The 12,196-nt window shown below is 42.3% G+C and overlaps 1 protein-coding gene across 3 annotated transcripts in view; it reads left to right on the top strand.

Moving 5' to 3' along the window:
- sst3b (somatostatin receptor 3b) overlaps positions 1–12,196 on the top strand; it is an 80,610-nt gene that overhangs the window by 43,202 nt on the left and 25,212 nt on the right. Inside the window, exon 1 of one of the 3 annotated variants that reach the window (XM_033623469.2) lies at positions 4,794–4,924. The exons of the other annotated variants lie outside the window; for them this stretch is intronic. The gene's annotated coding sequence lies outside the window, so the exon portion shown is untranslated. Of the gene's footprint in view, positions 1–4,793; positions 4,925–12,196 lie in introns of those variants that run through there. 3 annotated transcript variants of the gene reach the window in all.

Raw genomic sequence — 12,196 nt, 5'->3', positions numbered from 1 at the left:
AGTGTGTATGAACACAGCTATTGTTCATAGATTAGTTACTGTATACCTGCACTGTGTGCCTCTTAAAATGCTCATGCACATGGCCCCTTTTGCAAAACGTCTGCCAGTGTGTCCCAAAAACATGACTAGAACCCAGTCAGGATCATCGTCCAAAGTTTTCTTTCACAACCTTCATGTGTACATAGAGACTGCTAGAAATGCTTCACCCCAACAGTTTGTTTGTAGCGCTGAAACAGTTAACCTCTGGGGTCACATGAGCACAAGTTCAGCCACAATAATATCCATATGTATTTCATGATTGTACTTGAAAAACAGGTAAAGGAACCTGCTGTCTTTTCCAGCAGGGCGCCAGTCTATCTCTGGCCTCTTTGAGTCACCCGGTAAAGTCATTCGGCACCCTTGCATGTTTCAGACATCAATTTCTCTTTTCCAAAGAAAAGAAATCCCTTTCCGTCAGAGGCTTTAGGGGTTGCAAAAGTAAATGTTTTTGTTACTAAAAGTCAAATTAAATATAGTCACTATACAGTTATTATTTTTACTTAATCATTAAATAGCATGGTCCTCATCAGTCGCAGACTCGGGCTGTCAAAAAGGCACCAGCACGCAGAAAGATTTGTGGCATGTAAGACAGTCTGTACTGACACAAAGACTCACCTGTGCGAGTTGAAATTGTTCCTGCTTCATACACGTACAGGGCAAGAGGAAAAAGGAGTGAGACCGGAAATGAAAGTTCCTTTTTTCTTGGCTTTGCATAGAAGAGAAACTGGTGGGCATCTACAGTGTTCACATACTGTTAGAGGGTTCGGAAATACATGACAGCTCCTTTTTTTTAGGGTTTACTGTACCTTTTTCTAACCCCTATGTGTAATTTTATTATTTTAATCTATCTGAGACGAGATGATCAGTGGTGTAGTGGAGGGTTTACGCAGGTATTTGGGGTATACCCACCTCTATTCTGGGCCATTTATATATATATATATATATATACTCACCCACCTGTCAGCCAAAAAGCCATTGGAATACATTTATTTATTTATTTATTATTTATTTATTTGTTTATTTAACAGGGACATTGCACAGCTCTCAGCCATACCAGAGTTAGCTACTAGCTAATTTTCATCTGTAGTCCCTGAGCAGGAACAGAAAACATATAGTGTTAAGACAGAAATCTAACACTATAGTATAAAACAAACAAGCACACATGAATACAAACAAATATAAAAACGTCGTCACAGAGCAACATCTTCAGACAACAACAACAAAAATTTCACACTATTAAGACACAACGGCAACAATAAAATCACAATGTTAAGACATGACAATAACAACAAGATTACGAACCAGTGAATTATGAGCCTGTGTTTGACAATTTATGATTGATGGGTGCATGATTGGGTTGATTTTAGCCATGATTTTATCTTGGATTTAAAGCCAGTAAAGGTGCTACTCTCTCTGATCTCGCTTGGTACTGAGTTCCAGTAATTAGTGGCTCTGACAGAGAAGACTGATCTGCCAAACTCAGTATATCTGTGCTGTACTGCACAGTCACCTCTGCTGGTCGTCCTAGTTGTCCTGCTGTTGTCTGGACGTGGTGATATGAACTCCTTTAATGGAGGAGCAGCCACATGAGAGAACACACTTTCTCCTTGGTCATCTACCCAACTACCCTGTGGTACACCCTCCTCATCAACTACCACGACACCGTGGGAGAGGACTAATTATTTGATATGAAGCAGGACATTTGAAAATACATTCTGGACCTTTAATAAAGAAGGTGGGACACTGTCAGAGTTGTACAGGGATGAAATGTTAAAAAAAAAACTAAAAAAAAAATAAATAAACTCAACAAAAATTGAAATGCAACACTTTTGTTTTTGCTCCCATTTTTCATCGGTTAAAGTTAAAGATGTACATTTTTTTAAAATGTGTGTTAGTGAGCACTTTTACTTTTTCATGTATATAATCCATCCCCTTGACAGATGTAACATGCTGATTAAACAGCATGATAACTTCACAGGTGTGCCTTGGAATGGTCGCAATGAAAGGTCACTCTAAAATTTGCAGTTTTATCATGTAACACAAAGCCACGGATGTCGCAAGTTTTGAAGGAGCATGTCATTGGCATACTGACTGCAGGAATGTCCACCAGAGCTGTTGTCCATGAAATGAATGTTCATTTCACTACAGTTAGACATCGCCAGTGCAATTTCCTTGAATTTGGCGGTACATCCAACCTCACCAGCCCAGGACCTCCACATCCAGCATCTTCATCTGCAAGTTTATCTGAAACCAGACACGTGAACAGCTGATGAAACAATGGGACTGCACAGCCAAAGAATTCCTCTACAAACCATCAGAAATGGTCTCAAAAAAGGGTGGCTCGGGGTCCATTCTGAATGGACCACAAGTAACTTAAGAACGTGTCACGTTTGTACACTTTATTTTGAAGTACGGTGAATTTCTGGCACATAGCTTTTACTTCCAAGCACCATTTCCTGCTGTAGAGTGAATAGCTAACAGACAGCTTGACAGAGCAGACAGCAAACTAGCTCAGCAACATGGCCAGATGCGATTATGATGTTAAACATATTACACTGTGTGGACCTTGAACTAATGACTACAGAGAACTCTGGACCCCCCCTGGCTGGACCAGTTGGGAACCACTGTTTCACACTGTATGGACAGACAGAGTGTATGAAGATGTGCAGGAGAGTGTTTTGCTCATGCCAAAGTTGTGAACAGAGTGCCCCATGGTGGCCCTCGGGTTATGGTATGGACTGGCAAAAACTACAGAAAACGAACACAGGTGCATTTTATTGATGGTGGTTCAAATGCACAGAGATACCATGATGAGATCCTGAGACCCACTGTTATGCCATTCATCCGCCGCCATGACCTCATGCAGCATGATTATACATGGCCCCATGTTGCACAATTACTGAAAGCTGAAAGCATTCCAGTTCTTGCATGGCCTGCATACTCACGTGACATTTCACCCATTGAGCATGTTTGTTTTGGATTGGTGTGTACGACAGTGTGTTCCAATTCATGCCAATATCCAGTAACTTCACACAGTCATTGAAGAGGAGGCGGCCAACATTCCACAGGCCACAACAAGCCACCTGATCAATTACACTGCTCAAAAAAAGGAATATTAATCTGTCCATTTAGGAAGCACAAGTGATTGTGAATCAGCTTCACCTGCTTTGGTGCAAATGAAAGTGACAATAGGTGCAATGGAGAGGCAAAGGCAGGACAACCCCCCAGAAGGGAATGGTTTTACATGTGGTGTCCACAGACAGCTGCTCTCTCCTTATCCTTCCTGACTGATTCTTCTCTAGTTTTGTGTTCTTGTCACTACTGGTAGCATGAGGCAGTACCTGCAACCAGGGCTGAAAATGAACACCCGCCAAGCCCCAATTGCGGGTAGATTTTCCATTTGGTAAATCTCGGAAGGCTATCTGCCACATTGGCAGGTAAATGTTTGTACCAAAATAGTCATGTAATAAATCATATATATACATAATAGCTATTTGATGGTGGCTAATAGCAGACCGGTGCTCTGTTTGTTGTGTGTCGCACTTAAATTGCTCCCTGCTGGAACCATGTGAACCACGTGACCATGAACGCAGCAAGTGTCACATAGCCTGCATCAAATTTCACTCTGGCCTCTCCTTTAAGCTTGTATTCAACATAATACTGTATTATCTCAAGTACTGAAACAAATGTATATGTGACAGAAAAAGGCAATTTATTATTTCGGATGGTAAAAAATATGCTTGGCCGGTGAGCCAAAAAGCTAATTTTCAGCCCTGCCTACAACCCAGTCAGGTCGCACAGGTAGTCCAGCTCATCCAGGATGACACATCCATACGTGCGGTTGCAAGTTGGTTTGATGTGTCTCCCAGCACAGTCTCAAGAGTATGAAGGAAATACCAGAAGACACGAGGAGAGGTGGACGGGGCCATAAAAGGCATTTCTATACCGCTACTCATAGGTTACTGTTTTGAAACCGGGTGTAGGAGCCGTTCAGTGCGGAGTCTGCATGTTCTCCCTGTGTCAGCGTGGGCTTTCTCCAGGTACTCCGGCTTCCTCCCACAGTCCAAAGACATGCAGGTTAATTGGTGACTCTAAATTGTCCCAAGGTGTGAATGTGAGTGTGAATGGTTGTCTGTCTCTATGTGTCAGCCCTGTGATAGTCTGGTGACCTGTCCAGGGTGAACCCTGCCTCTCACCCAGTATCTATTATCTATTAATAAATTACTATGTAAAATCTCAATAAATATCTTTGTTTTGTTTGTTTTTATTGTAGATAAGACCACACATTTTAGAGTAGCCTTTTACTGTGACCATCCCAAGACACACCTGTGTAGTAATGATGGTGTTTGATCAGCATCTGGATATGCCATACCTGTAAGGTGGATGGATTATTTTAGGAAAGGAGAGGTGCTGTCCATCATGGATTTCAAATAGATATGGCATCAAAATTTGAGAGAAATATGTCTATTGAGTGCATAAAAAGTCTACATCTTTAACTTGAACTTGTAAAAAAAAGAGAGAAAAGACAGTGTTGCATTTAAATTTTTGCTCAGTGTATGGATTCTCATACAGGCTATTTCAACTGAGAAACCCAAATTCGGATCTAAGCAATTGGCGTAAAAGGGGTCTTCATAAACTGGTGAGGGGAATGGTTCGGTTCATGGCCTCTAGCCTATTAATTAACTTGTCGATAACATCATAATTGCGTGCGTGCGTGCGTGCGTGTGTGTGTGTGTGCAGAGGGGGTTTGGGGTGGAGGCTGTTCTCTGAGCTCTCCGTGCGCACACACGGAGCTCCGTAACGCGACTGTTCACTAGTCAAATTTCAGGCAGATCCCACCTAGATTGGACTCTGATGCAAAAACACTGCAGCCGAGGTGATTGTGGTAAGTTATGTTTCATTACTAGGCTTTTATTTGTGTTTTAACTGTGTGATAACCGGCTCTGCTGTGTCATCTGTCCTCTGTCACATTAACTGTCCATTGAAGATTCAACACGAGGTTTTTGATAAGTTTGTGTCAGTCACTCAGTAAAATAATTCGTTGGCTTATCAAAACAGAGTAGCTCACACTCACTGGGTTTTATCTCGTGAATTTGCCTCGTGGTGTGATAGCACAGCGTATTTTAATAAACGAAACTTGTGCGCACTGAGGCTGCTCTTGTCCGAGCGGCGGCTGTATCCAAATGCCGAATTTAAATCTCACTATCACATTGTAATTTTACACAGCGATCTTTGTGGTCACTGACATTTTAAAATTGAAGGTCGTCGAACTGAAACACGTGTAATATTATAATACCTGTTTCATATAGACTAGTTTACTGTATAAAAACATTGTCCTTACTTACACTCACCAGCCACATTATTAGGTACACCTTGCTGGTGCCGGGTTGGACCCCTTTTGCTTCAGAACTGCTTTAATTCTTTGTGGCATGTATTCAACAAGGTGCTGAAAACATTCCTCAGTGATTCTGGTCCATATTGACATGATGACATCACACAGTTGCTGCAGATTTGTCAGCTGTACATCAATGATGAGAATCTCCCGTTCCACCACATCCCAAAGGTGCTCTATTGGACTGAGATCTGGTGACTGTGGAGGCCATTGGGTAAAGTGAGCTCATTGTCATGTTCAAGAAACCAGTTAGAGATGATGTGAGCTTTGTGACATGGTGCGATATCCTGCTGGAAGTAGCCATCAGAAGATGGGTACACTGTGGTCATAAAGGGATGGACACGGTCAGCAACAATACTCAGGTAGGCTGTGGTGTTTAAACCATGCTCAGATGGTACTAAGAAAATATCCCCCACACCATTACACCACCAGCAGCAGCAGCAGCCTGAACCGTTGATACAAGGCAGGATGGATCCATGCTTTCATGTTTAGGTCAAATTCTGACCCTACCATCTGAATGCTGCAGCAGAAATCCAGACTCATCAGACCAGGCAACGTTTTTCCAATCTTCTATTGTCCAGTTTTGGTGAGCCTGTGTGAATTGTAGCCTCAGTTTCCTGTTGTTAGCTGACAGGAGTGGCACCTGGTGTGGTCTTCTGCTGCTGTAGCCCATCTGCTTCAAGGTTGGACGTGTTGTTGCTTCAGAGATGGTCTTCTGCAGACCTTGGTTGTAACCAGTGGTTATTTGAGTTACTGTTGCCTTTCTATCATCTTGAACCAGTCTGGCCATTCTCCTCTGACCTCTGGCATCAACAAGGCATTTTTGCTCACTGGATATTTTCTCTTTTTCAGACCATCCTCTGTAAACCCTAGAGATGGTTGTGTGTGAAAATCCCAGTAGATCAGCAGCTTCTGCAATACTCAATCCAGCCCGTCTGGCACCAACAACCATGCCACGTTCAAAGTCACTTAAATCACCTTTCTTCTCCATTCTGATGCTCAGTTTGAACTTCAGCAGGTCGTCTTGACCATGTCTACATGCCTAAATGCGTTGAGTCGCTGCCACATGATCGGCTGATTAGCTATATGTGTTAATGAGCAGTTGAGCAGGGGTGTCTAATAAAGTGGCCGTTAGTGTACATTTCCACACAATATGTAAGTATTGCTCTGTACTGGTAGGATCAGTTTTGATCGCGCATGAGGAAACTGTCTGTCTGTCTCTCTCACACACACAGACCGACACATTCAGGCATAAAAGGCAGCAGTACAAAGCGGTCCACTTAAGTAAACAGCAGTGATGCACACACTTTTCTCTTGACCCTATGTTTTCTCTTTTCTTGTGAAATACTTGAACCTCCGCATGCCTCTAAAATCCTTCAGATTAAACAGTCTGAGGTTCAGCTGCTCACAGCTCATGCCTACACAAAGGCCACAATCTGTGACAAGGGGTCACAAGTGGACACTGATGAGTCACAAGTCAAAACTGGTTGGGAATCACTGGAATAGAAGACCAGAGGGAGGAATGGAGAGATGGAGCAAGAGCGGAAAAAAAGAAGAGAAACTAGGTAAAATGTGAGGAGATGAGTAAAGAGAGAAGGGGAAAGGAGAAGGGAGGGGAAGAAGATCAGAAAAGGGTCACAGGCAGGGGAGAGGTGAGAAAAGAAGAGAAGCAGAGGGAGAGAAAACGAGGAGGGAGTAGAGTTGAGAGGGGAAGAAGAAGAAGAGATGGGAGAGAAGAGGAAATAAGGAAATGGCAGTATAAGAATAATGAGAAGAAATTTTGATTCAGCACACACTGAATATCCAGTTTCTTAATTTGTCTCTTCTTTCCATCAGTTGGCACGTGTTATTAAAGTCTCACCTAAAGCTCCAGTGTGTATATAGCGGTGAGGACTGCAAATGCAACCAGTTGAAACTTCTCCCAGTTAGAATTCCTTAAGTGTTTGTTGTTCAGGAGGTTTTTACCAGGAGCTGAATTATCTGCAGAGGTCTCTTCTTCTTCAGAACCAGGTGACTAAAACTGGAATAAAGCAGTTTGATGTTAAAAATCTGACATGTCGGACATGGGCTGTTAGCCTAGCACCTGCTAATCTGTGCTCTCGTTATTCTCTGTAACTTAAGACCCAGGCGTTCAGGTGGTTTTTACCAGGAGCCAAATTTCGTGAAAAAAATCAGTGTTTCTCCTGTGCTGTTTGGCAAACTGGACAAAAGCCTAGCATCTGCTTATCAGTGCTCACTTTTTTTCTCTAATGACTTCGGCCCTGTCTCTACGTATCCAGATATTTTTGTGTATAGTCAACCCTAGAGCGCTAAAACGACTCCAAACGCTCATTTTGCAGTGTTCACACAGACAGCGTGGTCACTGCAGCGTGGCTGTAGAGCTCCCTGCTGCTGTAACTACTGTATTTCCGCAACTGAAAGCCAGTACTCTACATATTAATGGAGCTGTACAAGCCACTGAATCGTCAACAACATGGTCCTGTAAATATTTCACAGTAAAAAGCCTTGTGGTAACAAATTGTCAGAGGACAACAGGAAATGTTGAGTCACAAATAAATACTATAAACATTGAAACTGTGGCAAAAGTTTGCACGATGTCAATATGAGTATCAAAAGACCGTTTTTACAGTTGATTTGTTGCTGAAAAAGCGCATCACGCGGATAAAATAGGCGAGATGTTACACAGCTGAACAGCAGCTGAGATAATCTGTGGTTAGCTGTCTATCTGTGAAGTGTACAGGCTAATGTTTTACTTTGTAAAACACCGCTGATTCCCATTCAATTTAAGGATAGTGAAGCTCACACAAACATACTTGTGATGCTGGACATGCAAAAGTTTTCCTTCCACTCTTCATCAACAACAATCGCACTCTGAAAAGTGTCCCACCATCTGCCAGTTCGACCAGCCCTGATCCAAAACCGTCAGTTCTAGTGGACTTTAAACCCCGGACGCTGAGGAGGAGCAAAAACAGATGGTGCAGCAGAGGCCTCCGTTTGTCTGTGAGGTGGTGGGTTTAAGTGTAAAGTAGTCATTCGACCAAGTAGTGCAAACAAAACACTAGCAAACCCATAGTGCCCCATTGTTACCGTTGTTTCCAGCATTTGCTTATTGCACATTGTACTGTAAAAACATGGCGAACAACATGGTGATCTCCATAGACTGGGACCCACGACCTATGTAAAAATAAACGGCTCATTCAAAGGGAACAAAAACACTGTATTTATTTTCAGGTGATTATACATGAAAGAAAACATACTTATTATATTATATTTATTTATGCCAATTTGTGCTTCTGAAGGTAGACCGGGTCAACCACTAATTGGAGGAGCAGCAGTTCGATCCCCGGCTCCTCCAGTCTGCATGTCGAAGTATCCTTTGGCAAGACACTGAACTGCAAATTGCCCTGATAGCTGCTCCATCAGTGTGTGAGTGCATGTGAATGGTTACTGAGTAGCAGGTGGCACCTTGTACGGTAGCCTCAGCCACCAGTGTGTGAATGTGTGCATGTGACATGTAGTGTAAAAGTGAGTGGTCAGAAGACTAGAAAAATGCTCTACAAGCGCAGTCCATTTACCATTTAAATCCTACACACTGGATCTTCAAATTGATGTGTGAGTCAGCTGAGTAAAAATATTCTAACCTCTTGTGACCCTTCTTTCTCTTTCTCTGTCTTTCTGTATGTGTCTGGGGAAGCACAGGAGCTTTTTATCAAATTGGCATACATCCACTCTAATGAAGCTTTTAAGGCTTTTTATTCTACTCTTCATCCGGCCAATTTGGCAGATAATTACATGCAATTGTTTGGACTGCCCCCTGTGTGGGAAGAGGAGTTAATTGGAGCTGATTTGTGTTTAGAAGGATCGTGACACCACCTGTCAGAACAAGATAAATACACTTAAACATGCACAAACCTTCCTAAAAATTCATATTGTTCTCTTTGGGAGCTGCAAAGTCTTCATTATGTTTTTTTTTTTTGTTGCTCTAATCTCTCACTTAGGGTAAAATGACTCATTTGCATGTGTCCATGTGAGCACACCTTTGTACGTTTATCTCTGTGTGAATGTAGATGAAGGCAAACCACATTCAAAAAACGTTCAGTGAGAGCGTTTGTGCTTGCACGTACGCATGTGCACGACGAGCTTGTAGGAGTATTGATCAAACTCAGGCTAATCTGTGAGCCCTTGTCAGTCTTTGTAATGAAAAGTGTTGAGGCAGAGACGTGGCAGGGATGTAGCCCCGCTGCAAATCCGTTAATTGAACAGCAGCAGAGGAAGCAGACTCCCCGAGGGGAATAAGACTGATGGATCGTCAATTAGCTGATGGTGTATCTCTCTTCCACTTTTCTTGTTTGAAAGTGGAATCATTTGGAAAGAAAGGAGAAAAAAACATGCCTGTCGATCATCTGTCTAATTAATGACCAGTACATTAACATAATGAATCCTCTGTCAGCCATCTTCTTTGGGACAAAATCACATCTGTAGAGTTTTAGCATAATTTACTGGTGCTTTATAATCAAGGCTACATAATGCTGTATGTGATGGAGCTACTGATGTTGCAGCTTTTCACTTTGAAATAACATTTATAAAACCTCATTCAAGACATTCAGCATCCTCATGCACATTTGCTTTGACTGACATTTTCCATTTTCTAACAGAATGTTTTCCATGCTGTCTTTTTTGTCTCTTTTTGTACAGTGGTTTTTAACTGTTATTGATACAGAGCTGCATTTACCGATACCAAACAGTTACCACTTTCTAATAAGTCACCCTTTACCAAGACTAAGGCATGGTCTGCACCTATACAGATATTTTTGTGAACAAGTATTTTCTTAAATGTTGGCAGGGAGAAAAGGAGAGGGAGAACCACACAGACAGTTTTTTTTATTGTTTGTTAGAGTCACATTTACCAGCCCAGGCTGTTGTCATAAACTGTTGGTATGATTTAAACATTTCTGTATTTTGAAAGGCTGCGTTCACTTGAGCAATGCGCTGATGGGAGACAGTATGTATGTATGTACAGTACAGGCCAAAAGTTTGGACACACCTTCTCATTCAAAGCGTTTTCTTTATTTTCATGACTATTTACATTGTAGATTCTCACTGAAGGCATCAAAACTATGAATGAACACATGTGGAGTTATGTACTTAACAAAAAAAGGTGAAATAACTGAAAACATGTTTTATATTCTAGTTTCTTCAAAATAGCCACCCTTTGCTCTGATTACTGCTTTGCACACTCTTGGCATTCTCTCCATGAGCTTCAAGAGGTAGTCACCTGAAATGGTTTTCCAACAGTCTTGAAGGAGTTCCCAGAGGTGTTTAGCACTTGTTGGCCCCTTTGCCTTCACTCTGCGGTCCAGCTCACCCCAAACCATCTGGATTGGGTTCAGGTCCGGTGACTGTGGAGGCCAGGTCATCTGCCGCAGCACTCCATCACTCTCCTTCTTGGTCAAATAGCCCTTACACAGCCTGGAGGTGTGTTTGGGGTCATTGTCCTGTTGAAAAATAAATGATCGTCCAACTAAACGCAAAGCGGATGGGATGGCATGTCGCTGCAGGATGCTGTGGTAGCCATGCTGGTTCAGTGTGCCTTCAATTTTGAATAAATCCCCAACAGTGTCACCAGCAAAACACCCCCACACCATCACACCTCCTCCTCCATGCTTCACAGTGGGAACCAGGCATGTGGAATCCATCCGTTCACCTTTTCTGCGTCTCACAAAGACACAGCGGTTGGAACCAAAGATCTCAAATTTGGACTCATCAGACCAAAGCACAGATTTCCACTGGTCTAATGTCCATTCCTTGTGTTTCTTGGCCCAAACAAATCTCTTCTGCTTGTTGCTTCTCCTTAGCAGTGGTTTCCTAGCAGCTATTTGACCATGAAGGCCTGATTGGCGCAGTCTCCTCTTAACAGTTGTTCTAGAGATGGGTCTGCTGCTAGAACTCTGTGTGGCATTCATCTGGTCTCTGATCTGAGCTGCTGTTAACTTGCCATTTCTGAGGCTGGTGACTCGGATGAACTTATCCTCAGAAGCAGAGGTGACTCTTGGTCTTCCTTTCCTGGGTAGGTCCTCATGTGTGCCAGTTTTGTTGTAGCGCTTGCGACTCCACTTGGGGACACATTTAAAGTTTTTGCAATTTTCCGGACTGACTGACCTTCATTTCTTAAAGTAATGATGGCCATTCGTTTTTCTTTAGTTAGCTGATTGGTTCTTGCCATAATATGAATTTTAACAGTTGTCCAATAGGGCTGTCGGCTGTGTATTAACCTGACTTCTGCACAACACAACTGATGGTCCCAACCCCATTGATAAAGCAAGAAATTCCACTAATTAACCCTGATAAGGCACACCTGTGAAGTGGAAACCATTTCAGGTGACTACCTCTTGAAGCTCATGGAGAGAATGCCAAGAGTGTGCAAAGCAGTAATCAGAGCAAAGGGTGGCTATTTTGAAGAAACTAGAATATAAAACATGTTTTCAGTTATTTCACCTTTTTTTGTTAAGTACATAACTCCACATGTGTTCATTCATAGTTTTGATGCCTTCAGTGAGAATCTACAATGTAAATAGTCATGAAAATAAAGAAAACGCATTGAATGAGAAGGTGTGTCCAAACTTTTGGCCTGTACTGTATGTATGTATGTATGGAAACAGGTTGGGGTGGTGGACAGTTCACAAAAACCTCCATGTTTTGGCCTCTTGTCCACACACAAAAACAAAGTTTTAGGTCACTAAAAGGGGGATTTTTGAAAATGCTGAT

The sequence above is a fragment of the Epinephelus lanceolatus genome, chromosome 3 (genome assembly GCF_041903045.1).
Source record: "Epinephelus lanceolatus isolate andai-2023 chromosome 3, ASM4190304v1, whole genome shotgun sequence".
Classification (NCBI taxonomy): domain Eukaryota; kingdom Metazoa; phylum Chordata; class Actinopteri; order Perciformes; family Serranidae; genus Epinephelus; species Epinephelus lanceolatus.
Note: the sequence above shows the minus strand (reverse complement) of the source record. Positions and strands in the feature narration are given on the sequence as shown.